At 47.4% G+C, this 25,078-nt stretch overlaps 1 protein-coding gene across 3 annotated transcripts in view; it reads left to right on the plus strand.

The window, feature by feature from the left end:
• The window catches only part of LOC123758831 (FYVE, RhoGEF and PH domain-containing protein 2), a 231,117-nt gene that overhangs the window by 103,692 nt on the left and 102,347 nt on the right, over positions 1–25,078 (plus strand). The window contains exon 1 of one of the 3 annotated variants that reach the window (XM_069334607.1): positions 22,352–22,478. The exons of the other annotated variants lie outside the window; for them this stretch is intronic. The gene's annotated coding sequence lies outside the window, so the exon portion shown is untranslated. Of the gene's footprint in view, positions 1–22,351; positions 22,479–25,078 lie in introns of those variants that run through there. 3 annotated transcript variants of the gene reach the window in all.

The raw sequence follows: 25,078 nt of genomic DNA on the forward strand, positions 1-25,078 counted from the left end.
TAAGAGGTAGTTGCCCTTGACAAATGTAATGTACAGTAATTATAATTACTGTAGTGTATTGTAATTATATTACGGCACAATAAATGTTGTAATTTATATTTGTGTGAAAAAAAATTGCTTTCTAATTTTGTTTGCCATCCATTACCAAATGGAGAAACAATATCAAATTAACCTTTCTGGATTTACTTTCTTTCTAAACTTTCAAATTAAACCTTCATTTCAAAATCAAAAAATGAAAATGTTTATTTAGGTAAGGTACATACATAAAAGAGATTTTACAAAGAGTGATGGATTTATAGTTAGGGCTAGTATATACAATGCCTAAAGCCACTATTACGCAAAGCGTTTCGGGCAATTGTGGATCCTCTGGTCTAGATGGCTTCATTTAGAACCAGTTTTATCTTTTAAGTTCTGCCATATATTCGTGGACTGAAAAATATTTATTTTATGTAGAATTGTGATATTTTTAGCTTGGTATCAACGCGGTCGTTTGCAGTCGTCCCTCACAAACGACACAACGGAATTATTTGTTTATGCAAATGAGAGCGACCAATTAATGACACGCCTTACTTTTTGCATGTGAGCTTTAGTGTTATTTATGGCTTTTTTTTTTGATTTTGTTTTATCTCGGTATTCATTTTCCCCCAAAAGTCTTAGCTTTTGTTATTCACAAATCACGATATGATGTTCTTTTGATTTTTGTTTTTGTTGAAGAAATTTGTTTATTACCTGGGTGACTTTACTTTTAGTACCATGATCAAGCTCTTGAGGCCATTTCATGTAATGTATGCTGTGCACTCTACATTATACAGGAGACAGCTGTATAATATAGGCTGCACACACTGCATTATGCAAGAGCCGGCTGTATAATGTATACTCTGCAGTGCCTTATGCAAGAGCCCGCTGTATTATTTCATTACCAGAGGGGAAATTTGTGTTTACCTGGGAACGCAAGAGGGGAAATTACATTGCTGTGTTTTCTTTTATCGTGTTGTGAGCGCGTCGGGCTACGCTGAGGCAAAACTCCTGCCCTCATTGAGAGTTCCACAGTTCAGGTCTACACTGAATTTCCTGGACTCTATCGTGTGGGGGGGCTGGGTCCATTATCAGAAGAGGGAAGGGGGGGGGCGTCTGGGGCCTTCAGGGAGCCGGTCGGCCGAGCGGACTGCACGCTGGACTTGTGATCCTATGGTCCTGGGTTCGATCCCAGGCGCCGGCGAGGAACAATGGGCAGAGTTTCTTTACCCTATGCCCCTGTTACCTAGCAGTAAAATAGGTACCTGGGTGTTAGTCAGCTGTCACGGGCTGCTTCCTGGGGGTGGAGGCCTGGTCGAGGACCGGGCCGCGGGGATACTAAAGCCCCGAAATCATCTCAAGATAACCTCAAGAAGGGTAACGGTAACAGCCCTTCAGGTAAGTTAAACATAAATTCTCTTATGTTTAAGAATTCTTGTCTGGATCTTATGTTATTCCTTGGGTTACCTTGAGGTTACCTTGAGGTGCTTCCGGGGCTTAGCGTCCCCGCGGCCCGGTCGTCGACCAGGCCTCCTGGTTGCCGGACTGATCAACCAGGCTGTTGGACGCGGCTGCTCGCAGCCTGACGTACTAGTCACAGCCTGGTTGATCAGGTATCCAGTGGGTCCAGTTAGTCGTTTCCCTTTCCTGTAGTGCGCGGCACTTCTTCCTGCCCCGTTGTTGTCTTTCTTTTCGTGTCGCCTGATAACCTCTGGGGAATATTGCCCGAGTTATAATTTCCGTTATTTTAGTCTCCGCTACTGTTACTCCAGTGGCGTTTGTGACCCCATTCATTTTGAGTGTATCTGCTTTAATTGAGGGTTGGTGGGTATTGGTGTGCCAGGCCTCGACTCACCATTGTCACCCTGTCTGGTCAGCTCCCAGACTGGGCTCTGGTTTAGTTCCGGTGTAGGACTAGGCAGCGAGGGTGAAGGGACATGGGGAGTGGAGGAATACGAGTATGACGCGTGTATGTGTGCAGGTTTGTGCACATGTGCGTGTTCCCTGGTTGTTGTGAACTACTTTTATGCGCTCTGGATGAGCTGCAGCTTCCCCGTCCGCCCTTAACTTGTCGTTTGATGTACTGATTTCTGAGCCTAGGGGAGCCGGTCGGCCTAGCGGACAGCACGCTGGACTTGTGATCCTGTGGTCCCGGGTTCGATCCCGGGAGCCGGCGAGAAACAATGGGCAAAGTTTCTTTCACCCTATGCCCCTGTTACCTAGCAGTAAAATAGGTACCCGGGTGTTAGTCAGCTGTCACGGGCTGCTTCCTGGGGGTGGAGGCCTGGTCGAGGACCGGGCCGCGGGGACACTAAAGCCCCGAAATCATCTCAAGATGACCTCAAGAAGATAGCCTCTTGCCGTCACACCAACATTACAACCAATGGATGGAATTACCATTCATCAAGATTATTACCTCTGTTCGTAGCATTATACGAGTGTGTTTACTATTGATGGCATGATAAAGACCGTAGTTCTTGGAGCCCGTCTTGCTAAACGTCGCTTGTCTAATGCATTCAACTCCCGACCTATTTTTTCTCTCATATGTCTACTACATATATTTCTCTCACATCTGCTAGATTCAGCCCGCATCAGCCGACTGACTTCCAGGTACCTATTAGCTGCTGGGATGAACAGTGGCATCGGGTGAAAGGATCCCTGTCCATTTGTTTCTACTTCGGCTGGGAATCGAACCCGGATCCGTGGATTGCGAATCCCGAATGTTGGTCGCTCGGCCGTGAGGACCTGTGTCGGGGCTGGGGAGACATCATAATAGCAGTTGTGATAGAGAATATACAAGCGGCAACACCGTGCCCGTCAGCTCACAATTCCTGAAAATATTATAATTAAATATATTTTAGTTTGCAGTTAATACTCTAAAAATATAAAAAGTACCAAAAGAGAGTGATCCGAAAATGAGTCAGGACGCAAGACCCGAGTAGCAACACCTTATTGGCACTGAGTACTGTAGTGAAAGTGTTTCACTGTAGTGAAAGTGACGGTATAACCTATGGGGTGAGCGGGGCGTCAGCGGGGAGGGCGTAGTCTCTGGGGACACCTGTCTCCCTCTGGTCCCAATCCTTGCCTTAACTACAACAATTTTGGACAAGACGTGAGACGAAAATACGAGGAATCAGCAAAGAAATTGTGAGGGCGCTCTCGTGTTCAACGCATCATCAGAGGTGATCAATGCGTCGTATTTGACTGTTCAATATTTAGGTACAAACGAGAAGGTGGGTGGAGTGCGGTGCGTGGCAGGATGGTGGCCTGCTGCTGCTGCTGCTGTCTCACTCCACCTGTCTCCATACAGGGCCCGTACGTCCATCTGTTTGCTGTGACAGGCCGAGGATCTAGTGTACAATGGCTTCTCCGTATGCGAACTGACCCATCTGAATCTTCTGTGGAGAAATTTCACTTATTGTAAGTGTGAGGCGAGTCCATGGTGAGTGCATGAGGCAGCCAGATGGGCTGTCATGAGGTGTGGGAGTGTACCTGGCAAAGGTTAGACACAGATGTTCGCTTTGCCCCTCCCCCCCCCCTCACTGACGTCACACATCACCTCTCTCTCTTCCTCCACCCTCCCCCCTTTCCCCTTCACGTCCTCCCCCTCCCACCTTTCCCCTTCTCGTCCTCCCCCTCCTACCTTTCCCCCTGCTCTCATTACCCCCTCTTTGATCCCCCCTATCCTCATACCCCCTCTCCTCCCTTCACTACGTAATATTCAACCCATCCACTCCTTGATCTTCGTTTTTTCTCTCCCCTTCTCTCTTTTATCTCTACTGTCCCGCCCACCACCATCCTCCTCTCTACCTCCCAACCCTCCTCTCTCCTCCTTTCTTTCGCCTCCTTCCTTCCTCCTATCACCTTCTTAACCTTCCTATCCTTAATCATTCTCTCACGCCTTTACTGTCTCCTCTGCTCCCTCCGTTCCTTGCACCCTTCATTCTTCCCAACCGCGACACGGGATTAGTCAATACTGAGAGAAACGGGGATTTATCCTCGCACGAGACTGGGGGAAAGATTAAGCTGATGTATCTTCGTGACTAAGCTGTCAATCTGGCTGCAGAGTCCGGTTTAAGCTGTCGCTGGTAAGCGTGGCAGCAGAATCCGGTTTAAGCTGATTGGTATTGCATCTTGACTAAGCTGCAATGGAATATGTTCAGCTCACGTAGAATCCAGCTTAGGTTAACCCGCAAGGTGAACTCGGCTTCCACTATTTGATGCGATAAACTGATAAGAAATCCGGATGTTACGTAAGAAAGCACACAGGACCTGACTTTACCCCAGGAAGTTGGAGCTGCAGGATTAGGAACATAGGTGAACAGCAGGCCACAAGCAGGACCTGACCCAGGTGGAGACAGGGTTAGGGGACCACTGTGGGGTCACGAGGGAGCGGTAGTGGGCCCCCGTGACTGCTGTCTGACTAAACGTGTACTGTACGTTGTTTCTGTTCCTCCGCTTCAATGTGTGTGTGTGTGTGTGTGTGTGTGTGTGTGTGTGTATGTATGTGTGTGTGTACCTGAAACATACCGGAGGCATGACGCAAGCTGCAGGTAAATATTTGAAGCAAATTGCGTCACGTGGCTGAGTAACAGCGGCCGGGCACAGGCCGCAATAACCACAGCACCACACCGCTCAACCAATCCAGCCCCAACACTCAATACTTCTGCACTACGAACTGCCACAAATCCCATAAAAAATGTTGAAAATTTGACTGTTATATAGAGCAATGCTGAAAATGTAAATACAATTTGATGATAATTGAGCTAGTTGAAACTCTAACGATCTACAAGACTTCTCACTCGTGTGGCCATTACTTCCCTCCGTCCTATCAGAGATCTTTGTCCTCGTATCCCTTCCAGGTGATATATAGTCTTACAGGCTTAGTGCTTTATCCCGATAATTACCTCCGCTCACCTCACTCGTGTCTCCTTAAGCAGCCAATCAGATTCTTAATGAATCTTACCAGTGACCATTCGTGTGTCTTTTTCAACCTATCTGGACCTGCCTAATAGACAGGGGCGTCTCCCTCTCGGCTCCTTCATGAGAGAGCTCGCTCCAGGGATGGACGTAGACGAGTTATATTATGGACTGAAGGTGATATGAAGCAATTAATTAAGATGGGGAAAAAATCACTGGTTGGATGAAGTAATACACGCTATATAATGTTTATAAGATGCAATTTACAAAGGATAAATGGATCCTCTCGGCTGACCCAACAAGAGGTGCTGTTATCCATTGAAGGATCAACAGAATTCAAGGGGACCATCCATGTTCAGGGTGTAACAGGAAATTTGTAAAAAACCAATTTATTATGCACCAATCTTTCCTTCACTTCCTACCCACTTCTTTCTCTTCTTCTTGGGCTTTTTCTCGTGCCCTCTACAAAGTTAATATTACAAAACATTAGCATTGTTGGCTGTAACAATCCATGTTTGTACATTCGACCAAATAGTTACTGAATGTACGGTAATTTTAGGAGGGTGCTTTTCCCTGTCGGCCTTAATATATATATTCTCCCTGTCTGCCTATGCGTCTCAGGCCATACGATAACTTGAGACCATAAATTGTTTTGTGGAAAGGATGGCGATTTTGTCAAGTGTTTGTCTGATAGATGGGGATTTTGTCCAGCATTTGTCTGGTGGATGGAGATTTTGTCCTGAATTTGTCTGTTAGTAGGGGATTTGTCCTGTATTTGTCTTGTGCGTGGGGATTTGTCCAGCATTTCCCCTCGTTTGCTCTCTTTAAAACGAGACGAGGTAATTGGGATGACAGTGTTAAAGTTTACTTTAGTTCTTCTGGTAATTACTTGAGGCGCCAGGCGCTCCGGGTTTACAGTCTTTACAAGAATTTGTAAACTCCATTAGCAATGTATTTGCGAGAGGGCGAGCGGGTTTACTGCATGTTTATGTTGGTTAATGGTGTGTCTTGTGTTTTATTCAAGGGAGTTGATATTTATCTCTGGTGGTCCGGATGTCCAGTCTGGTGGCGTTGGTACACTTGGATGCTGCTGCTGCTGCTGCTCTGCGGGCTCACCATAGCCCATGCTACTTGAAACTTTTTGTTCCAGGTAGCGAATCTTTAACAACAACATGCTGCTGCTATTGAACTATGCAACATCAGTATGCGTGTGTGTTTGTGTTTAAGACGGATTTTAGTACTTACCCGCAGAACCTATATTTACTTGACCTTTCAGGCGGAACGCGGCCCGATGTTGTCTTCTTGCATTAATAATTTCATTACAGATAAAACGTTGGATCACTTAACCTATACTGACATAGGTTCCAGCTCTCTGGGGTAGCAGGCTCACAGCCCCACTGGTTTAGTGTCTTCAGGGACTCTGTAACTGTCGCCTTAGTCTAGTTAGTAGTAGTTTTAGATTCAGCTACTCGGAACAAAAGTTCCAAGTAGCACGGGCTATGGTGATCCCGTAATGGACTTACCTGGCACAAGAGCGGGGCTGTGGCCTTAGTCTGCGTCGTGTCCTAGTTATTCCTTTCTCACAGGTAAACCACCCGATAACCTGACGTGGTGTTGCCAGCTACTTCACCCTGATGTCTTTTAAGTGGTTCCGAGGATTAGTGCCCCCGCGGCCCGGTCTCGGACCATACGGCCTGGTTGGTCTGCAGTTGTGGAAGTTCTTGGCGTTGTTCTCTCTTTTGGATAAGGTTGAGTCTTGGGTTGTCACCTTGATATGCTAATATGTGGCACTAATATGTGGCACAACTGGCACTGTCGGTGCCAGTTGTAATAATACGTATCTGCTCTGGTGTGTTGACCACTGGGATGATTCCCATGTGGTGTTGCTCATATATTACAGAACTCTACGGCCAACAGCGAAGCGTGCGTAAATATGCTTGCTTCCCATGTGTGCGTAAGTGTTCCTGCTTGCAAGTGTTGCGTGTGCGTGCAGCTGGTGACTCTCTTGAGTGTGGTGGGTGGGTGTGTGGGGGTGATTGCGTGAGGAGGATACTTAGTCTATTTACACAGTGGCACGCTACCAGTGCCTGGTCCCACAGGGGAGGCTGCCATCTGGTGGTGGGCATTGTACCGCCCGGTGCAGGACAGCTGGTTATAGTGTGAGGGCGTAGTTATGTTTTGTATTTAAATGTTGCATACATATTAGCATACTTAATTAAGGTACAAATTGTTTACTTCATGCAACAATTATTTTTTGCGACCGAAATAGCTTCAGATTGATATTTTTGAGATTCAGTTTATTACAATTTGTACTGCTATTCAGGGTCTCTTTAAGACATCCAGATTAGTGGATTGCTTTCTTAACAATATTCCACGTGAAATTACACGCTCTATGACTATTATAACTTGAAGGGAAGGGGGGGCTTCATGCAGACACTGCATACCCTATTTCTGGTCGCATGTACGTGATGTCTAGCATTCTGAATATACCCTTTAATGAGAGTGTGTGTGCTCACATGCGTGTGCTTACCTGTTACTGATTGAAGGCAAGGCGACACTGTTTCTGTGTCTCTCTCTTCACTGATTCTGTACTTGGGAATTGGTTTTAGCTCGAGCACCTTCGTGAGGTCTGTTACATGTATTCACTACTGATAATATCTTAGATCCTCTCTGCTCATCTCTGTTTCCAGTTAATATATATGACCTCTCCTTATATTTCTCTTGACCTGGAAAAAGCTGTCTTTGTTTAAGGCTGTCAGTATCTTGCATGTCATGAATATATCTCCTCTGGTACTTCATTCCCGTAGTGTTTGTATTTTCAGCCTTCTTAGCCTATCTTATGTCTTTAGTAGATACCTCAGACGACGTATATGGGGCAGCAATCTTACGAACAATATCTGGACCTTAATTCCGTGTGTCACATGGTGAGCGTTCAATGCTGGTGTTGCATATTTAAAACTAATCCAACGTCTGCTGAGTACAACATTGTAAATAATTCCATGTTTAGATTGCTGAAAGTTGTTCCTTTTTTTGGAGGGGGGGGGGGGGGGAAGGGGGCATGTGATGCCCTCAACAAATTTTGTTCCTGATGTGTTGATCTGTCTTCACCTCAGTGATGTTCTGCTGGTCTCCTGTCTTCACCGTCCATTCTCACAAATTGACGTAGAGTATATTGATCCCGGCAGTTTGCCTGCCCTGGCTACTGTCGAATAGTTCACGGTGTTTAGCACATGGCTCGCTTTCACTTAAAATTATATTGAAGTTAGCTTAGGCTGGGTAAGCCTTGGTTGGGTTGGGCTAAATTGGATTTTGTTGGGTTGGATTAGTTTGATCTGAATTGTTTTGGTTGGGTTTGGTAGGTTTTGCTGTGAAAAAAAAATCCTGGCGATCTGCCAGGATAAAATCTGTTGTGGGAAATGAGGTGTTAGCCATGTGAGAAGCGTGCAGCACGTTTAGGTCGTGGTACAGCATAATGCAGCTCTTGCATGCCCCGCATCGCGTCTACATCAACTGTCAGCATTTTCCCAGGGAGGTGATCATATATCGTGCACGCGTGCGCGCGCTCGCCAATGTTCGCCCTGAGGGAAATCATGGCTAGAGACATCAATACTTTAAACATGTTCTCTGAGGGACTCGCCTCTGGAATTAATGACATACAGGTTTCGCTCCGTCCCCGCTCTCGTCTGTGCATTTCTTCTGCTCTGAATTAATGACGGATGCGTTTGAGAACAGTCACTACTTGCTCTCAATTTGTAAAACTGTGTGCACGTGCGCGTGCGTACGTGCTTGCTTATCTATGCTTACATATCAGGGATTACGGGGAAGCTAGATCTAGCTCTTTTGTCCCGCCTCCTAGCCATTTATACTTGCGCTCTAATTCACTCACGGAAACTAAATTGTCGGGCATCATAACAAATGCAGTGTTAACTCTAGGCTACTGTACAGTAAGGAAAGTGTGGGAAGAGGTTTTTGGTTTGCGTTTTTTTTTGTTATTTACTGAGAAATCTTCGTCCATCTTCCCGTTCCTTAGGCACTGGCTGGCCAGAGTGAGACTCCTCCCATATCTATACAACATCTGTTCACAGCCTTATTATCCTGGTTCCCATCCTTGAGTAATGACTCGCTCTCCTTTCTCTCTTTCTCAATTTCTCTCTCGCTTCCCCTCTCTGCCTCCTGTTGCCTTGCTTCCTCTTGCTACCTGTTGGGCTGCATGATGGTCTCGTGGTGGGTGCTGGAGGCTGCCAGCAGGTGGCGCCTCCATCTCCGCTAGTTACTACCTCTTACCTCTAGGTAAGTACGCCACCACCACACAAAAATTATATTACCTGCTAATTTAATGTAAATTGTGGAGTATTGCAGCGTTCGTTGGTGCGAGTGTTTATACTCGCCTATTTCTGGTCACCTATTTGTGCATGCAGGATCGATCTTCAGCTCATGGACTCGGGCTTTCCAGCTGCTGGTCGCCCAGTGCCCTGAATCCACACCTAAATGTATTTTATATTAACGTTTGAAAATGTATGGCGTTAATTTCAACTCCTTCCTTTAGGTCATTTCATTTCCTACTCCTCTTATGTTAAGAAAATAGTTCCTAACATCTCTATTGCTCATACGTGTCAGGCTGCCACGAATATCCTCTTGTTTTATTGGTAATCGTTGAGAATTTTTCCAATTTTGTCACTGTTCCTTTTGAGAATTTTGTCTTCGTGTCTCCTCTGTTATTTTCTAGCGTTGTTTGGTTCATTTCCTTCAACGTATCTTCGTGCTCCGTCTCGCGGAGTTCTGGGACGAAACTCGTTGTAAACCTTTATTCTTTTTCAAGTTTCCTTTTTGAGGTGGGCGCTCGACGGCGAGGCAACAGGCGCATGTGGTGTACATGTTGTGAAGCTTCTTGAATGGGAAGGGAGCCGGTCGGCCGAGCGGACAGCACGCTGGACTTCTGATCCTGTGGTCCCGGGTTTGATCCTAGGCGCCGGCGAGAAACAATGGGCAGAGTTTCTTTCACCCAATGCCCCTGTTACCTAGCAGTAAATATGTACCTGGGTGTTAGTCAGCTGTCACGGGCTGCTGCCTGGGGGTGGAGGCCTGGTCGAGGACCGGGCCGCGGGGACACTGAAAGCCCCGAAATCATCTCGAGATAACTCAAGAATGGGGCTCGTGAAGGCTGCTGTGATCGCCAGTTTAGAGTCCATCTTGTGTCTGCGTGTCCCTGGGGTAAGTCAAGACCTGTCATACCTACTCCAGAACCTTTTTAATTGTTTCAGATAGGTGGTTCAACCTTCATTTTATACCGTCCTGCTTGTCTGCTGTCTTGCCTTCATTTTCATCACCTTGCACTTGCTGGCATTAAATTCTAATGATCATTTCTTGTACCAACTCTACAGCCTGTCTTGGGTTTGTGTATTAGACAACCAACTCATAAATCTGTAAAGAGAGGGAGTGACGTCTCGATCCATCCTTGCATCATCATCATCATCGTGTAGTTCTCTGTATTCTTCATTCTTAATTTGTCCCGACTCCTTTTAGTAATTTTGTATGGACCGCATTTATAGACATAAAAGACTCTACCCGTGGGTAGATAATTGATAGATTAGGAATAGTATGAAACCCAGAACTGGGATCCAGATTCACGAAGCAGTTATGCAAGTACTTACGAACGTGTACATCTTTCCTCAATCTTTGATGGTTTTGGTTACATTTATTAAACAGTTTATAAGGATGAAAATGTCCCAATCAACTGTTATTTGTTATAAACAGCCTCCTGGTGCTATCGAGCTCATTAACTGTTTAATAATTGTAAACAAAGTCGCCAAAGATTGAGAAAAGATGAACAGGTTCCTAAGTACTTGCTTAACAGCTTTCGCGAATCTGGCCTCAGATCCTTAAGGGACTAGGCTTTTTACCCTTATAATCCCACGTCTCCTTAATATGAATCGCTCGTTTTAGTGTTTTCCCGGTTACTCCTGCCTGCTTAAAGTACGGTATGTGTAATTACCCCCTCAAGACCAATAATTGTATCACACTTCTCAAAGTAGCCCCCATCATTATAGCGATTCTCACAAGTGTCTTTGAATGTAGAGACACGTACTCCCGCCAGTCTCTCTCTCTCTCTCCCTTTTTCTATCTTCTGCCTCTCCCTCCTCGCTTTGTACACGTTGACACACACTTTCAAAAATTCCAATTACCACTCCCTGGCCGTGACTGGCGGCCGCGGGTCCAGGCCATGTTAACTGAGGGGACACAGAGGGCCAATACGATAGTCAAGACCCTTCGCTCCACCCCCTTCCACTCCCAACACACACCTGCGACAACACATGAATATGCACCCACGAGAGGGTGTGTGTGTCTGTGGGGGTGTGTGTGTGTGTGTGTATATGTGTGTGTGTGTATATGTGTGTGTGTGTATATGTGTGTGTATATGTGTGTGTGTATATGTGTATATGTGTGTGTGTGTGTGTGTGTGTGTATATGTGTGTGTGTGTGTGTGTGTGTTTGTGTGTGCGCTCGCGCTACTCTGATACTCTCACTGGTAAATGCTAACGTCTGTTAAAACTATATTGGGGGAAGGTCACAAAGTGTCATTGTGCTATTACACATTTGTGGAGGAAACACTTAAGAACATACTAGCCTGGGGGACTCTTCCTCTTAGCCTCTTCTCTTAGTAATACAACCTGTTAGGGTAAGTCTCGTTATTAACAGACGTGTTCGCAGAGCTCCCGACCTAGACCTCGCGAACCAGTCCGGGGAGGGGGGGGAGGTAGAAATAGCCTAAGCTACTCTATCCCTTTGAAATATATTTTCTTGTCTCAATAAACGTCCTTGAACTTGTCTGGGTAAGTTCACAAGGTGGACAGTTGTGAAAGAGCTACCATGGCGAGGCCAGGCCGGGTCACAGTACTCTAGAGGGAACGTTGTTACACAACCTGCAGTTATGTATTCTCATTAATGTAGGTATAAAAAGTGGCATCAGAGGGAATCGCACATTTAAATGTAATAAGAATCTGTAATACAACAGATCATCCAAATACTCTGTTGGGACGTTAATATAATGGTGGTACACACTGATATCATAATAGCGTGATGCATCAAATGACATTTGTTATGAATGGACACAAATTTACACAAGTTTCCAACCCTTCCTCATTTTTTTTTTTTTTTTTTTTTTTTTTACCCAGCGGCCGGGCTCCAAAGACGCATTCGTCAACTTCAACATGTCATTCATTCAAAACTATGATTTTTTTCCAATATAAATGATTAAATAATAGCATATTTGGGTGTTTAGGTTCTGTTGGTAAGCATTTGTATTTCTAGTCCGTGGATGAAGCATTTACAGCGTTGTGGTTCGAAAAGCGGTTGTCAGCGAAGCCCTGTTCGAGAGATGTTCACACGTCATCATTTGAGTCTTGTGTAAAACACTTTTCATTCATAAACAGAGTTTAACGGCTGCACGGGTTGAACCTTTGCTCATAAAGGTTCCTGGCCATAATTTGGCCTTTGTTGATAAAGATGGGCGGCAAGACTCACCTGGTGACGTTCGAAAATTTCTCGAACAGTGCTCGAATCGCACCTCTAAATCCTTCACACCCACAGTGCAAATACAATAATTGCTAACAAAATGAAAACACCTAATTAGGCCCAACAAGTTTAAATGTATACGGTAATATTAATTTACATTTGAGAACACACCTATATGGAATACACAGTACGGTGAAATTGATGAATGCATCTTTGGGGTCGGCCGCCATGTGATGAGCATAGGACCAGATGATATGGGTCACCAGATAGGGATGAAGGATGCGTCTGGCAGTCTAGTGTGTTGTCTGTCACGTGTGAGCGGCACGCTGGCAGGTCCTTATCACCCAAGGTAAACAAGATGTGTGTGCAGGAGCTGCATTTGGTGACGAGTGTGACGTTAAGGAGATTAAAGGCGTTAATTTAGATGGTCACAATGCATTTGAGGGGAGGATTTTGTTTATGTATTTGCAAGTCTTTCTCCGCCTGTTACTACTCGGCTTCCTCCTCCATATCTTCAGTTACCGTCATCATCATCTCATTCTCTTTATACTTGTCATTACAGTTGAGAGTCGCGCAGTAAAGGAGCGACTGAGGCTGCCTTCTGCAGGAATAATGGGGGTGTAAGAGGACCTTTATGTAGATTAACGTTGTGTGGGGTTGACCGAGGCTCTCTCTCTCGCTCTCTCGCTCTCTCGCTCTCTCTCTCTCGCTCTCTCTCTCTCGCTCTCTCTCTCTCGCTCTCTCTCTCTCGCTCTCTCTCTCTCGCTCTCTCTCTCTCGCTCTCTCTCGCTCGCTCTCGCTCGCTCGCTCTCTCTCGCTCGCTCTCTCTCTCGCTCTCTCTCTCGCTCTCTCTCTCGCTCTCTCTCTCGCTCTCTCTCTCGCTCTCTCTCTCGCTCTCTCTCTCGCTCTCTCTCTCGCTCTCTCGCTCTCGCTCTCTCGCTCTCGCTCTCTCGCTCTCGCTCTCTCGCTCTCTCGCTCTCGCTCTCTCTTTCGCTCTCTCGCTCTGTTCTCTGTAGCTGCCACTATGGTTCAGTTGGATTAGCATTTAAATTCTTGTATGAATTTTACTGGATCTCGCTACTCGTAGGCACAGATAAGCAAATCACACACACACACACACACACACACACACACACACACACACACACACACACACACACACACACACACACACACACACACACACACACACACACACACACAACGATGGCAGGCACGCAGGTATTACCTTAAGGACAGAAAGTAAAAAGTCGCTCTCAGAAAGGTGGTTTCGAGCTGGAGGAATGTAACGAGTGGGGTCCCGCAAAGCTCGATCCTGGGACCACTGTTGTTCTTAATTTGTGAACGAACCTCACGAGGGAGTGAGCTCGTACGTGTCATTTGATCCTGCAGATGACGCAAAGCTGATGAACTTAAGAACAGAGGACTGCAGGAAGTTAGAGGAGGACGTTGGCAAACTACGAAAGTGGTAAGTAAATGGTTTCTGGAATTCAATTTCAGCAATTGTAAGGTAATGAAGATGAGAAAGGGAGATAATAGACAAGAATGTATCTCACCATAAAGAGAAGGCAACAGAAGAAATTGGAGACATATTTGGGAATGGATATAATTCCAACACTAACACCGGAGACACACACAAATGTGGTAACGTCAGTAGCATATGGAACGCTGGCAAACATTAAAACATCGTATAGAATCCTAAGTTGGTATTCCTTCAAGGTAATCTATACAGCATTTGTTAGACCAATACTGGATTATGAAGGACTAACATGCACCTTGTGAAGCATGAAATGAAAATTTAGAAAGTTTAGAAATTTAGAAAAAAACGATCTTGTGGCAAACAGATGTTTGCCACAAGATCGGTTTCAGACCCCAGAGGGCTGAGCTATGAGGATAAGTAGAACTAGATCTCGCAACCCTAGAGGTTAGAAGAAAGAGTGGATATGATCACAACATAAAAGATACTGAGGGGGAATAGACAATGTGGACAAGGACAACCTCTTTAAATTGGATGAAAGTAGGACAAGAAAACATCAGGTTAACCTGTAAAAGCAATGGAGTCGAAGAAATGCAAGGAAATAAGTTGATTAAGGCAGCGTCTGGGATGCTCTTGGACGCAGGTTCGAATCCTCGTCACGGCCCTTGTGGATTTGTTCATGCAAGGAAATACTTGGACTCAGTACGGGTGATCAGCAAAAAGAGTGAAATGAAAAAAGTTGTGGAAGCCACCTCCATGTACAAAGTATAGTTATGTTCCAGGTTAGCAATGCTAGAACAAGGATGTTAGCGCGGTGACGCAGTTTACCCGCGAGATGTCAAGAAGGACGTCTACGGCGTAAGACTTGTAAACACCTGTAACGGGTTAGGTGAGATTCTTGATAAACAGCTCCACACGGTTTTTATGAGTCAATACAAGTCATCGCATTGAACGGTCAACAATACAAGAGTATCTAGTTGAGTACACAGTCTCTGTCTGTCTCTCTCTGTCTCTCTGCCTCTGTCTCTGTCTTTTTCTCTTTTTCTCTCTCTTTCTCTTTTTTTTCTTTTTCTCTCTCTCTCTCTCTCTCTCTCTCTCTCTCTCTCTCTCTCTCTCTCTCTCTCTCTCTCTCTCTCTCTCTCTCTCTCTCTCTCTCTCTCTCTCTCTCTCTCTCTCTCTCTCTCTCTCTCTCTCTCTCTCTCTCTCTCTCTCTCTCTCTCTCTCTCTCTCTCTCTCTCTCTCTCTCTCTCACCTTACCTCGGAGAGCTTGTCAGACACGTTCCCAGCTTCCTGCATCTTGCAGTAGTGTCCTCGCCCGTGTGTGCTGTACTTCATTGCTGGTTATTGATAAGACCTGGATAGACTGCCGGCGAGGGAGCACGAGCGTGTGAGTAGTGACATTGTCTCTTATCTTCTCCATTACTCCCATTGTTGCTCGTTTGTGTTCCCCCTTGTGTGTGTGTGTCTTCGCTTGCTGCTCCCCTCCCCCGTACGTCCGGCAACCCGCGCTCTCACCTGTGTCGCGTATCTGTCGCGTGCTTGGTGTGGGTGTGTCGCGTGCCCTGTGTGGGCGTGTGTGTCGGATGCCCCGTGTGGGCGTGTGTGCCCCGCTATCTCGCGTGTCCCGTGTGGGCGTGTGTTTGTCGCGTGCCCTGTGTGGGCGTGTGGGGCGTGCCCCTTGTGGCTGTGTGTCGCTTGTCTCGTGCTACTAGTCCTCTGGCGTGTTTCATGAGTGTCACTGTCTTGCGTGTGTTCATCTCTCATATAATCTGAGCATTTCCAGGCGTGTCCAGGACTGGTGTATGCCCCAGGCGTCTCCCGCATACCCATACATCTTGGGTATACTGTCTCCCATCTCCCCGCGTCTTCCACCCGTCTCAGTTCCCCCGTCTCCTGCTCGCGCTACAGTGGCCACTTGTTCTGTAGAGGCCACCAGGAAGACGGACCGTTGGGGGAAGATAGCGGTATTGTCAGCTTGTGTGTTGATGGAATATGTTGAGCGGGTGTCTTGTGCGTTGTGACTGTGATATTGACAGGTTGTTCATTTGGCCGCACTGTCCACGTGTTGACGCGCTCCTCGCCTGTCTCAGAACTGTTGCATGAAGTCAAGCACCGTGCACCTCTTGTTCTCTAGTCCTTGTTATTTTTGCCCGTCCCTTATCTGTCTGATTATTGACTCGGTGATGCCCTCTCGTCCCTCTCCTGTCTGTTTGCTGTCTTGCACTTGCCTCGTGACCTTTGACTGTCTCCCCTCCCCCCCCCCTCTCACCGCTGTATCTCCCAAGGTGAGAGGCGACATCACGTACAGAGACAGGTGTGTGTGTGTGAGGGCATGAGTGACAGTATTGACAGGTGTGTCGCACCTATTCAATAGGTCGTCGTCGCCTCCATCACACCAATAAGCCAAGAATGTGGCCGCTGTGTGGTGCTGGTGGCTGGAGACGACAGCCACCACGACGACGACGACGGAGGTGGTGGAGGTGGAGACACCGGCTTTGAAGACGGTTGGGGTCGTGTTGGTGAAGACGACGACGACTCGGCGGAGTATTGGTGGCAGTAGCTGTGGTAGTAGCTGTGGTAGTAGTGGTGGTAGTAGCTGTGGTAGTAGTGGTGGTAGTAGCTGTGGTAGTAGCGGTGGTAGCAGCAGTAGTGGTGGGCTGAGTTGGCATCTCCAGTCTAGAGTTGTGATCCAGTTTTTGCGCTCTTACCTGCAAAATATCAGAGAGTCCTCGTTACCTGCAAGATTGTGTGTTCACGCCGTAATGTTCACGCAAGGTCGAGCATTAGCTCCTGAGCTCCGCCTTTCTATATAATGGACGATTAATACAATTATAACCACCTCTCAGGTGTTGGCTGCTGGAACAATGTGAGGGTCTGACGATAGTCATTGGAGTAATCCTGGGATTCGAACCAGGGTTCTGGGTCACACCAGTCGCGCGCCTTAACCCACTGTTACCAAGATACGCTTTAAGTAATTTAACCTGGGATCCTAACCCCCCCCCCCCCCCCACACACACACAATTATATATATATATATATATATATATATATATATATATATATATATATATATATAATATAATATATATAATATATATATATATATATAATAATATATATAATTTTATCATTATGATTATTATTAGTATTATTATTGTGTTATCTATCCTCATATCGCAGTGTATTTTGGAACTAGCCTGTGGCAAACATAGTGGCTTTTTCTGTTTGGTTTTTGTGTTTGACGAATGACGGGTTCCATGCCAGTTCCGCGTGCTGGCCATCTCGTAAGTGATGTGCAATATTATACATGAATCACAAGACTCCTCTTAAATGTCCTAACTTGCGGGCATCCTGTACATTACCTGAATCTGCCCGAGGGGCCGCCACCACCCCTAGTGGCCTCGACAAGGACAGGAAGCCGACGGCTTGTCAAAGGAAACCCCCCCTCACACACACACACACACACATTTTCTTGAAGTATATAGGTTAGGCTTGGATGGTTGTGCTTCCTTGAGCGTGTAGAAGGGCTACCACAGCGGAAGTATGCACGCGAGTGTATGTGGGCGCGTGCGTTGGTCGACTCGTGTCTTCGGAGGCAGGGATAGGAGTGCATTATTCATGGTCGGAGCAGCAGGCGTGTGGGTGGGCGGGCGCCGGCACGTCGCAGGAATACAACAGGGAGGTTACAGCCTTCCTCTCTTCTCTCTCACGCCTCTGGACGTCTCTCCCAATGCCTTCACTAACATCGTGTTGTCACGGTGGAAAAGTTGTGTTATTTGATCATCATCATCAGTAGTAGCAATGGGAGTAGTGGTGGTTGTAGTAGTCGTAAGAGTAGCACTAGTGGTTGTTGTGGTAGTAATAAGAGTACTGTTATTATTACTTGTATTTTGGGAGGTTAGATCCGGCTTTGTGGTCACGCTGAAGAGTTGTGTGTACGTGGTGGGGGACGGTTGTGTGTACGTGGTGGGGGACGGTTGTGTGTACGTGGTGGAGGACGGTTGTGTGTACGTTGTGGGGGACGGTTGTGTGTACGTGGTGGGGGACGGTTGTGTGTACGTGGTGGGGGACGGTTGTGTGTACGTGGTGGGGGAAGGTTGTGTGTACGTGGTGGGGGACGGTTGTGTGTACGTGGTGGGGGAAGGTTGTGTGTACGTGGTGGGGGACGGTTGTGTGTACGTGGTGGAGGAAGGTTGTGTGTACGTGGTGGGGGAAGGTTGTGTGTACGTGGTGGGGGACGGTTGTGTGTACGTGGTGGGGGAAGGTTGTGTGTACGTGGTGGAGGAAGGTTGTGTGTACGTGGTGGAGGAAGGTTGTGTGTACGTGGTGGAGGAGGGTTGTGTGTACGTGGTGGAGGAGGGTTGTGTGTACGTTGTGGAGGAGGGTTGTGTGTACGTGGTGGAGAAAGGTTGTGTGTACGTGGTGGAGGAAGGTTGTGTGTACATGGTGGAGGAAGGTTGTGTGTACATGGTGGAGGAAGGTTGTGTGTACATGGTGGAGGAAGGTTGTGTGTACATGGTGGAGGAAGGTTGTGTGTACATGGTGGAGGAAGGTTGTGTGTACATGGTGGAGGAAGGTTGTGTGTACATGGTGGAGGAAGGTTGTGTGTACGTGGTGGAGGAAGGTTGTGTGTACGTGGTGGAGGAAGGTTGTGTGTACGTGGTGGAGGAAGGTTGTGTGTACGTGGTGGAGGACGGTTGTGTGTACGTGGTGGAGGACGGTTGTGTGTACGTGGTGGAGGAAGGTTGTGTGTACGTGGTGGGGGAAGGTTGTGTGTACGTGGTGGGGGAAGGTTGTGTGTACGTGGTGGAGGAAGGTTGTGTGGTGTTTGCAAGTGCTCCCTCGCACCACCACCTTCTTCAGGTAATGTTATGTGAGACGTGAGAGGGCACCGTGGGCCTCAAGGTGTACATGGGTCTCCCCCACACCCCACACACGAGGTGTCCCCACCTCCCCCACACCACACACACACGAGGTGTCCCCACCTCCCCCACACCACACACACAAGAGGTGTCCCCACCTCCCCCACACCACACACACACGGTGTCCCCCACCTCCCCCACACCACACACACAAGAGGTGTCCCCCACCTCCCCCACACCACACACACACGAGGTGTCCCCACCTCCCCCACACCACACACACACGAGGTGTCCCCACCTCCCCCACACCACACACGAGGTGTCCCCACCTCCCCCACACCACACACACAAGAGGTGTCCCCACCTCCCCCACACCACACACACAAGAGGTGTCCCCACCTCCCCCACACCACACACACAAGAGGTGTCCCCACCTCCCCCACACCACACACACACGAGGTGTCCCCACCTCCCCCACACCACACACACAAGAGGTGTCCCCACCTCCCCCACACCACACACACACGAGGTGTCCCCACCTCCCCCACACCACACACACACGAGGTGTCCCCACCTCCCCCACACCACACACACACGAGGTGTCCCCACCTCCCCCACACCACACACACACGAGGTGTCCCCACCTCCCCCACACCACACACACACGAGGTGTCCCCACCTCCCCCCCACCACACACACAAGAGGTGTCCCCACCTCCCCCACACCACACACACACGAGGTGTCCCCACCTCCCCCACACCACACACACAAGAGGTGTCCCCACCTCCCCCACACCACACACACACGAGGTGTCCCCCACTTCCCCCACACCACACACACAAGAGGTGTCCCCACCTCCCCCACACCACACACACACGAGGTGTCCCCCACCTCCCCCACACCACACACACAAGAGGTGTCCCCACCTCCCCCACACCACACACACAAGAGGTGTCCCCACCTCCCCCACACCCCACAAGAGGTGTCCCCACCTCCCCCACACCCCACAAGAGGTGTCCCCCCACCTCCCCCACACCCCACAAGAGGTGTCCCCACCTCCCCCACACCCCACAAGAGGTGTCCCCCCACCTCCCCCACACACACGAGGTGTCCCCACCTCCCCCACACCCCACACGAGGTGTCCCCCACCTCCCCCACACCCCACACGAGGTGTCCCCCACCTCCCCCACACCACACACACAAGAGGTGTCCCCACCTCCCCCACACCCCACACACACGAGGTGTCCCCCCACCTCCCCCACACTACACACACAAGAGGTGTCCCCACCTCCCCCACACTACACACACGAGGTGTCCCCCCACCTCCCCCACACTACACACACAAGAGGTGTCCCCACCTCCCCCACACCTCAGTCACTGCCTCAGCCTTCCTAAGATTTAGCCTAGCAACATAACGCAATTCGTGTCAATTTCTAGCTGTCCATAAGGTTCAAATTAGCGTAGTGGAACGGAGGATTACCAGCCGTGTTGACAACTGCTGCTTCTCGCACATTTAAAGGGATGTCCCGGTTTAGAAATTAGCGTCTTATTCTTATTGGTTTATTGAAGCTGAGCATGTTGTAAGCAGCAAGTTGTTGTTGTTGTTGTTGTAGGTTGTGAGGCCGGCAGTGCCAGCGGAGTTGTGGATGAGGGAAGTAGCTAGTGTTCTGGCAACAAGTTTGGCAGCGGCCGAGTCCTGGTCCAACTGGCACTCGAATTAGGCTAGAATGGTTCATCTTTGGTGCCACCAGCTATGTTGTGTTAGTGTCTTGTGTGGTGGTGTGGTGGTAGTGTCTCCCGTGTGGTGGTACTGTGATGGTAGCGTGTTGTGTGTGGTGGTAGTGTGATAGTGGTTGTGATGCAGCTTATTGGGTAGTGGTAGTGTCTCGTTTGTAGGTGATTGTTGTCCGTCTCCCTCGTAGTATTGAGGCTGGTAGTTAATGTTCTGAACCTTCATCACCAACTCTGCGCGCCAACTCTGCCCCCACTCTGCGCGCCAACTCTGCCCCCACTCTGCGCAGTGTAACTTGTGACGTACATATTATATTTATATATCTATAGATTAGACTGGCCGGGGTTGGACAGCACTTGCTTGACATAGCTAGGCTGGGGTTGACATTAATGAAACGAGTGCCACGACACAGTGCCAGAGTAAACCCCCACGACGAATCCTGCCGTATCATATTAAATCGAATCTGAATGATTTGCTTCATACTATATTGTAAAACATTACACACTGATACCCATAAAATTCATTTAAGTGTTTTTCCCCGCATATCTAATTTTTACTTAAAAAAATGGGTATAGTTTTAAGAGATCCTTTAGGATATAAATTGTCGTGGCAGTGTACAGTTATTTACATTTTTTTTTTTTTTTTTTTGCTTTCTTTTTTCTTTTTTTTTTTTGCTTTTTTTTGTTTGCAGTTTTTTGCAAAGTTTGCAATCAAGAGACGCATCAGTCAGCAGAGTGCTCCTCTGCTTCACACTTAGTACCCACACCCTTCACATTGGTCAACCCCCCCCATCTCCCACAGCCCCAACTACGGTGAACACCTGCTGAGAGCAACACCTGCTCTCCCAATGTGTAGTGAACCACACTGGCCCCCTCCCCACTCCCACGCCGCCCACTCAGCTCTCTGCCCCCCCCCCCTCCCCACAGCAACACAAGCGCAGCACCGGATTAGTTCGCCTGGCTCTTGAGCCCCATCCTCCTTTTTGTCCCTTGCCTCAGCTAAAATGGTTTTGAGAGTAACATTGTTTACCGGGGAGCTCAGCGGGCCATGGGAGCTGAGCTGAGCCGGGCCCATGGGAGCTCAGTGGGCCATGGGAGCTCAGTGGGCCATGGGAGCTCAGTGGGCCATGGGAGCTCAGTGGGCCATGGGAGCTCAGTGGGCCATGGGAGCTCAGTGGGCCATGGAAGCTCAGCGGGCCATGGAAGCTCAGCGGGTCCAGAACGGACCGAAACGTCGTAGTTTCATCCTCTTCTGGGATGTGATTTGTTCATCATTTCTTCAGCCACGTTATTGTAGCTTTAATAAATGTCCTGTATTATAATGACTAGTTATAAATACATTCTATAATACTTTAATTATATGTTTTAAGGAAGTTCGGGGTTGTTAGGTATTTCTTGGTATTAGGTAGGATATATAGCTGACGTGAGAGAGGTGGTGGTGGTGGTGCCAAGAGTGCCAGGTGTACACACGAGGCGATCACTGGTGTCTCCACCGGCCACTAGTACAGTGCCACTGGACAAAGGGCCGGGTGCAACACTGCAAACAATTGGATGAAAATATCAGTGCGCAGAAATCCAGTTTATGGTTTGTTTACAGTGAAGTGATCAGCGTATTTGATCTACAGGAGAGTTGTACAATGACAGTGAGGTGTTGCAACGAAGGGAGATAACCTATCTTCCCACCTACCTTAATGAGGCGAGATGCACTTGGTGAATGTTGACTGTGATCTTCACATGTGTAACAGGAAATGGACCTCGTGTAGTTTGGTTGAATGTTCATTAGTATGAGACATCGGTTTGCTCATCTGAAGAAATGATGTTTTAATTTATACCTGGAACTCATTCTACCGTTGCAACAGTGCAATTATGTTTAGCGGCAAGGTGATGATCTAAGGGAATACTACTGCAAGATACAGGAGGTCATCTGGGTGTTCTCGCCGCTCCTCACTCTGACTCTAGAGGTAAGTATATAGGTAACCCTTAGGTTACTTACGGGCTCACCATAGCCCGTGCTACATGGACACATCGCTCTGAGTAGCTAAATCTAAAACATCAACCACCTCAGGTTACACCTGTTGAATGCAACCCTCACTCCTCCAACATCGTGTCCCATCCTCTAATCCTTCAACAACTTACTAATATAGGCCTACAGGATATCCCACTAAGTATGGAACCAGTTTGGATTTGCTTTTATATTTTATTGTAATTATTATAATTTATTGTAACTAAATTTTTTACCCGAGGTGTTCAATGTGGCGACTGTTATGGTTGGTACACAGGCGACGAGGCTTCCATGTCAGCGGTCACACTGGGAATGGTGTCAGATGTGAGGCTATGTCCCAGACCTTTGGGAGACACTGTATCATACTCTCCTAGAAACCAAAACGTTCTTTTATCTGTAAATAAAGTATATTTGCAACATTCGAATTTTCCGTTGTTAAGGAAGGTGGTGCCTGAGATGTCTTGTCCGCGATTCAAGTGTGTGTGAGAATGGGGGAGTGAAGGGGAGGTGTAAAGGGAGAGGAAGATGAGGGGTTATGAAAGATGAAAATAGTTTCATGTTACGGCGACGTGTTAAAAAGTGGATGAAAACTGCAGAAGAGCTTGGCTGTAACTTGACTTGCGTGGTACACTGGCAGATGGTGTGGGGGGGAGGAGGAGGAGGGGACTTATTAAGACGCGCTGATGACCTCTTATCTTGCCGTCATTGCTCTCCCGTTGTTGTATTGTTGCATAGGGTACGTCTTCTACATGTGTGCTGGGTACGTGAGTACTCTGGGGCGTGCCTTCACTGGCTACTCTGTGTGTACTGACGGACGTTGGTACAAAGACACTGTGTATTCATGTACTCGAGACGTGTGTACTCAAAAAGAATATATTATTCAAGGAAAATATAAGCTTTAGAAGAAGGGTAGCCAGAGACGGCCGAGCCGTGGTGAGGTGATCTGTGGCGGGTCTGGCACCATCACCCGTCACTTGTCCAGTACAAGTGACATATACGGATACAGTCCAAGGGTTTCAGGTATTTTATCATTTGTAATAAGATGGTTTTTAATTTCATGCAGTATGAGTTTGGGTTTGTCTTTAAATGGCTTAATTTGTTTCACTATAAGATGTAGTGTGTGTCCCAATCTTTGTCCACACTTTACTCTTCATCTAGAACACCTATACAAGCCGAACTGCCAGAGATATCTGTGGCTAGAGCTGTGTCAACGTCTGTCAGTCTACTGACAGTAAAAAAAAGAATGTAGTTTTTATTATTTCTACCACAGACGTGGCCACACGTCTACAATGCTAAGCAGCATATATATACATACATGCTTGTCATAGTAATGGCATCCGTATAGAGCATGTTTTGTGACTCAAGTTACTCCTTGATACAAGGCTGGTAACTTGAGCTATGTATGGCGTCGTCTGGACTATGTATCTTTAGCCTGCAGTGTATCTAAATAATGTATTATTATATTTGCCATACTGTATTTCGTATGGACTTGTGATAGTGTTTACGGGGCTATATCTTACCTTGGATATAAATAACCAAGAATTAAGTTCTTCGCAACTCTTAAATTGTTCAAAAATGTTCAGTAAATCCTTCAAGAAACTGGTCATGAGGAGGATCAGTGTCGTGGAGAGAGAGAAGCTGAAGAAAACAGTATATACTTTGTAAGCTTCACTGTAAGTCCGTGTCACCAATAGTTATATTGATCTTGAGTCATCATATTTATATTAAGTTTCAGCAAACCTTCGTAATACTCTCATTGTCCGAACAAGACTAACGTACTTATAAAATAATATATTATTTATAGTTAATAATATTGTAAATAATTATAAAATAGTTGGGTGACGACGTCATTTTCCTGACCATTTAACGCCTGATAGAATTACTGAACATCAAGACTTGGGTAATGTGGAGTCGTAATTCATGTAAATGAGTTCTGGTGAGTCATTATGTGGAGGGGGGTGTGGGGGGTGAGGGGGGCGGGGTGTTGGTAATGAGGGGGGGGGGGTTATCAGTAATGTGTGGGTAATGTGGCCAATGTTGACATTCCGCATTTGGCGTTCATTGGGCCAGGTATGTGTGTATATTATATTCTCTCTTTCCCCTTATCTCCCTTTCTCCCTCTGCCTCTCCCTCTGCCTCTCCTTCTGCCTCTCCTTCTGCCTCTTCCTACCGCTCTGCCTCTGCCTCTCCCTCTGCCTCTCCCTCTGCCTCTCCCTCTCCCTCCGCCTCTCCCTCCCCCCCCCTCCTGGAGTTCTCTAATGTTCCTCGCTGGGGAGATATATATAGTGGACCTCGCGTGCTTGGACCCCCAAATGTTCTCCGCTAAATCAAGCGAGTCGGTGTTTTTATTAAGGTACTCCAGCGGTCATTAATTTTCACGCCTTCCGTAAATTGTCATTCACTGAACAGTAAATTATGATCACTTTGCCCTAAATTGTTACCTCTTGCTTCGTAAATCAGAACCGCTTGTCGTAAATTAGCCCTTGTGTCGTAGTTCATAATCTACTGCGTAGCGTCGTAACTCAGCGGTCAGCGTAGTTGGCTCCCAACCGGAAGATC

Source organism: Procambarus clarkii, chromosome 31 (assembly GCF_040958095.1).
Source record: "Procambarus clarkii isolate CNS0578487 chromosome 31, FALCON_Pclarkii_2.0, whole genome shotgun sequence".
NCBI lineage: Eukaryota > Metazoa > Arthropoda > Malacostraca > Decapoda > Cambaridae > Procambarus > Procambarus clarkii.